Source organism: Urocitellus parryii, chromosome 5, assembly GCF_045843805.1.
Source record: "Urocitellus parryii isolate mUroPar1 chromosome 5, mUroPar1.hap1, whole genome shotgun sequence".
NCBI lineage: Eukaryota > Metazoa > Chordata > Mammalia > Rodentia > Sciuridae > Urocitellus > Urocitellus parryii.
Genome location: NC_135535.1, coordinates 99,936,770 through 99,941,898, shown reverse-complemented (window position 1 = coordinate 99,941,898; position 5,129 = coordinate 99,936,770). Strand labels below are relative to the sequence as shown.

Here is a 5,129-nt window from a genome sequence, read left to right as displayed (position 1 = left end):
TTTCTCCTCCTGCACTGGAGGGTGATTCTTCTAGGGTCTATGGGCATTGGTTTCTTTTACCAATCTGGCTGCAAGTGTTTCTGTCTATTTCAACCCTGGAAGTTTCTGCAAGTTCCTACCAGCAGGGTAGGCCTCACCTGGATGGTTTTTCATAATGTAGAATTCCATACCCAATGAATATAGATCTGAATTAAAAAATTAGATCTCCAAGTGATTTGCAAGTTTATTGACCTTTTAGAACCCTTATGTAAATAAAAAAATGATGCAAATCATCTGGTCCATTATTTTCACTTAGTGGGATCTCTGGCTGCTTACCTGAGGAGGTGGATGGGTGATAGGGAGCGGGGACATGAACACTGACACGCTCCCCAAGAGTTTGTAGTTGATGTTTGTCAGTCCATTTGAAAGTATTTGTACGTAGAGAAATGGAGAAGTTATCCCCAGAATGAAATTTCTTTTGTGGATGTTCAAAGGATCATTGTTTTCTTTTCTTTTCTACAGAACATGTAGACCAACAGTTCCCAGCAGAGGGCGCTACAATGTCCTTCATTCTGTACACACACCTGTATACTGAAGTCAGAGAGTTGAAGTTATTGGGAAAACATTTAAATCATCATTATTGTTTTTGATGAAACAATATCTGCATTATTTGTGGATTGTTTTCTTGACTTTATCAGTGAGTGAATAACAACAGTAAATTATGTTTTCTAACTCTAAAATTCTGAATTCTTTCACAACCTACAGTACCACTTGGTTGCTCTTAGAATACCAGAAATACCAAATCATAGATATTACCTACTTCCAAGATTTTTCTGAGCCTGGGATTCATGCTTAGAAAGGCTTCTGTTTAAATAGTCAGCCTAAATTCAAGTAAGTTAAAACAATATTCATTATGTTGCTTTGCTAATAGTCTGTGGCTTCTGCAAAATGTAACCCATACTATCTGGACTTTATTTATTTATTTGTGGTGCTTGGGATTGAACCCAGCCTTGTGCATGTGAGGCAAGCACTCTCCCAACTGAGCTATATCACCAGGCCCTATTTAGACTTTATAGAGTTAAATAAAATAGTCTATCACATCTTTAGCTAGAAACTTTTAGGGAGAGTTAATAACAGGATCACTCTGAGCAAGATTTAAACATGTATACGATGATCTGAATGGCCTTAGGTACCCTTAAAATGGACTTCACTGTAGACAGTTTTCCTCCGGACTGTATAGTTTCTGAATCTCTTAGAGAATTTACTTGAGAAAATTTACCATTGTAAATTCTTTTCCCCTTATATTTTGAAATGTAAATCTTTAGTCTTTGGACAGAAAGATTGCAGGAATATTTCTCTGCAAGCCATCCCTTTGAAATATAATCAACAAAGATAGTTTCTCTGTCAATCAGTGTAGGAGGGTAGAATCTGATTTACATAAGTCCCAGTCAGTCAACACAGATGGTCTAATCATGGAGCCCTTCCTCTAGCTCTTAAAATTATCCAAGACTTTTCCATAAGTACCCCCTAGGGCTTGTGGACTCTACTATCATTTGTCCAGTGGAGTTGAATTTCATCTTTCTCCCCTTTGCTCCAGCTGATCTCTAGGGATGGAATGCTCACATCTCCATGCTTTACATTCTCAAGGAACCTTCCCAGACCCTTCAGTCTAATGTTGCTTCCAAGATGTTCTATCCCAGCCATGTTTGTCATGCCTAACACTCTCTGAAATCACCTTCACTTTGCTGCATTTTTAGTATTGCCCACTTCATAGCTGCTGGAATGAGATTTCTAAGACAGCAGCACATTTCCTGTCTTATTCACAGCTCTTTATAGCCTAGTACCCAGCAAGCACACAATAATATATATGGATAAAATAACTGAATTGCATTTCCAAGCGATGTGACAGCACATGATACACAGTAATAAATAGTGAATTTTGTTTTGTGAGTGTTTGATATATTTCAGTTTAGTAACACAAATCTTGTAGCTATCTAGACTTTTACTAACTAGAATTGATTTTATGAATGACCCATTTTTTTTATAAAGACAACAGTTTGCTCTGCAAAAGTTCTGCAGCTTCAAAGAAAGCTCTCCTCTTTCAGAATTAATTTCAAACCTAATAGACTAGCATGAAACTAAAGAAAAATGGGAGAGTCCAATTGTGGTGTAGACAGTGACTCCTATGGCATAGTAGTAGATCTTATATGCTTTAGAGTCAGATAGACGGAATGTTGAATCATACATAGCTGTGCGGTTAGTATCTGTAACATAAGAAAGCTATTAAGCATAAGCTTCAATTTCTTTCATAAAATGAGACTTTGTGTCATTGTTGCAAGAATTAACTGAGATAAGAATATCATTATGACCATTTAATAAACAGCAATCAAACTTCTATCTGTAATAAAATATCTGTCTTCCCTCCAATACATCACAGGCTGACACTTTTATAAAACACAATAAAAAGGAACTGTTACAGAAATACATTTTTCAAAAAGAGAAAAGAAGACCAAGAAAATAATTCATTTTAAAATTATATTCCATAGTCATAAAATTATATTTCAACAGATATGATCAGAACAAAAATACAAAGAGAAAAGAATATAAAACTATGTGCTTATTGATAACTGTTATGAAGAATTACTATTACATTCCAAACTTTAACATTCTGAAACTATAACTGTTCCTAAGTTGGAGTGAAGTTTTATTTCTCATAATAAATGTATACCTCTGCAGTTTTAATGAATTTTATTTTATTTATAAAAATATGTGAAGTTTTAATTTGACAAATGAGTTTGACTACAGAAGTAATAGTTTGTTTTTAAATTTTAAAAACTTTTAAATTATTTATTTTAAATTAAGAACTAAAATCTGTACATATTAATTTGTACTATGTGATATTTTGATACGTGGATACAATATGAAATGTTTAAATCAGCTTCAGCAGGTTTATCTCATCAACTTTTGTGGTGAAAATTTTCAAAATATTTTTAGCTAGTTTTCTGAAACATTTAATTCATTATTATTATTATCTATAGTCACTCTCCTCTGCAATGGTATTCGTTTCATTTCAATGCCACTCATAATAGAGGAACCAATTTCAAATATATATATATATATATATATATATATGTATATATGTCTCCAGGAGACTAAAGCAAGATGCTTTAAGATAATTTCAACAAGCTAAGATTATTTATCTTTAAATCTTATTAAAAGTAATTTGAAATAATACTGTATTTTCAAATTTTGTCTTTAATAACTTATTAATTACAACTTACAACAAATTATCTTTCAAATTTTATAGTTAATTTTTACTGTCTTAAGAAAATGAGAGACCAGCAGAGGTGGTGGCCTGAGCAGCCTCAGTCTGTGCCCTCTCCCTCCCGCCCAATCTCCCTCCAGCCTTCCCCCACCTGGGCCTCTTTCCCCCCTTCCTCCTCCACCCCATCCTTCCTTTCCTGCCCTCCCCTGTTGGTGGGTCCCCTGTGCCTTCCTGCTCACTCTAATTGTTCCTCTCCTGGCCTGCAGCCTTCCTTTCTGGCCAGCTCCCCTCTTCCCCCCCCCCCCCCCCCCCCCCGCAGTGGTCTCTCATCTGCAGTGTTTGGCTTTCACCCCCACCAGTGACCAAAGACTTGACCACTCAAAGTCCAGCTCCCCATAACGCTGCTCACCAGTGTGACTGAAGGTGGATTCAATGTCACTCTCACCATTGGGTACTTATGCCTGGAAAGGAAGCTGGCAGTCTCATGGGAAAGAAAGCAGAATCAGTTAGGAAGATGGACGAGGAGAGTGATGCCCATATCAACATCTCAGAAGGGAATTGTCCTGGGAGAATTATCACTTTGGCTGGACCCACTAATACCATCTTCACAGCCTTTGCTATGATGGTGGACAAACCAGAAGGGACATCAACAGCTCTCTGACCAATAGCACAGCTGCCAGTTGAACCCCTATCACTCTGAGGCCCTGCAAGTCAGTGTGGCTCTCTCATGGGAAAAGATTAAGGAAATTATGAGAGTGTACAGGGACTCAAGTCCAGGTGGCAGGGGATATGCTCCCCAATTCATCTGAACCGGCCATCTCTACTGCTGGTATTCCTCAATCCATTATTGAGTGTGTCAAAACAGATCTGCAATGTCACATTGGAGACTCTCTCCCTGTCCCCGCCCCAAAGGACGTGACCGTCTTCTATTGGCCCAAGCCCTTAAATTCTCCCATCATCTTTGCCGGTGATCAGGCCTGTATTATTCAAGGATGGTATACTCCACAGCCAGATTTGACCACGCTGCACCAGTTGGCAGTGCAACAGTCTCATTTTCCTATGACGCATGACAACACTGGATTCAGTGGCATTGGACCCAGCTCTCTGAGGTGAAAGGCTATGGGCAGGTTTGTATGCATCTGCTTAGACTACTTCTCATGAACTCACCATTCCAAACAACTTGATCAGCTGCATAATCGGTCATCAAGGTGAGATCCATCAGATGTATGGGGCGCAGATCAAAATTGCAAACCCCGTGGAAGGATCTACTGATAGGCAAGTTACCATCCCTGGATTTGCTGCCAGTATTATCTTGGCTCAGTATCTAAACAATGTCAGGCTTTCCTTGGAGATGAGTGGCATGAGGAGCAGCTAGAATAATGCAGATTCATCCGTAATCCCTTTCTGTTGTTCACCATGATCCATCTGTGTAGTTTCTGGACAGTCAACGATTCCAGGTTGTAAATAATTTGTAAATTTTCAGTTTCTACACACTTTATCATTCACTTGTGATTTTTAAGTTAAAGCATTTTAATTCTTTTCTCTGTTCTGCCATCAATGCTGAGATGTATATTTAGTTTTATAAGCTTCTCCTTTTTTTTGGCTCATGAATTTTTCTGTTTGTCATGGAAATGTAAGAGTGGACTATTAACATATTTCAGTTTAGTGCTGTAATGTCAGGAATTTAAAAAAAATTAATCTTTGATATAATGAGAGCAACTATGAAGAGAGTAGGAAGGAAGAGCAGGAAGAAAAGATTAACTTTAAACAGAGACATGAGATGGGAGGGAAAGGGAGAGAAAAGGGAAATTGCATGGAAATGAAGGGAGACTCTCATTGCTATACAAAATTACATATAAGAGGTTGTGAGGGGAATGGGAAAATA

At 37.7% G+C, this 5,129-nt stretch overlaps 1 pseudogene; it reads left to right on the top strand.

Annotated features, from left to right (window-relative positions):
* The first annotated feature begins 349 nt into the window (after window positions 1-349).
* LOC113198227 (poly(rC)-binding protein 2-like) lies at window positions 350-4,619 on the top strand (annotated as a pseudogene).
* Window positions 4,620-5,129: the final 510 nt, after the last annotated feature.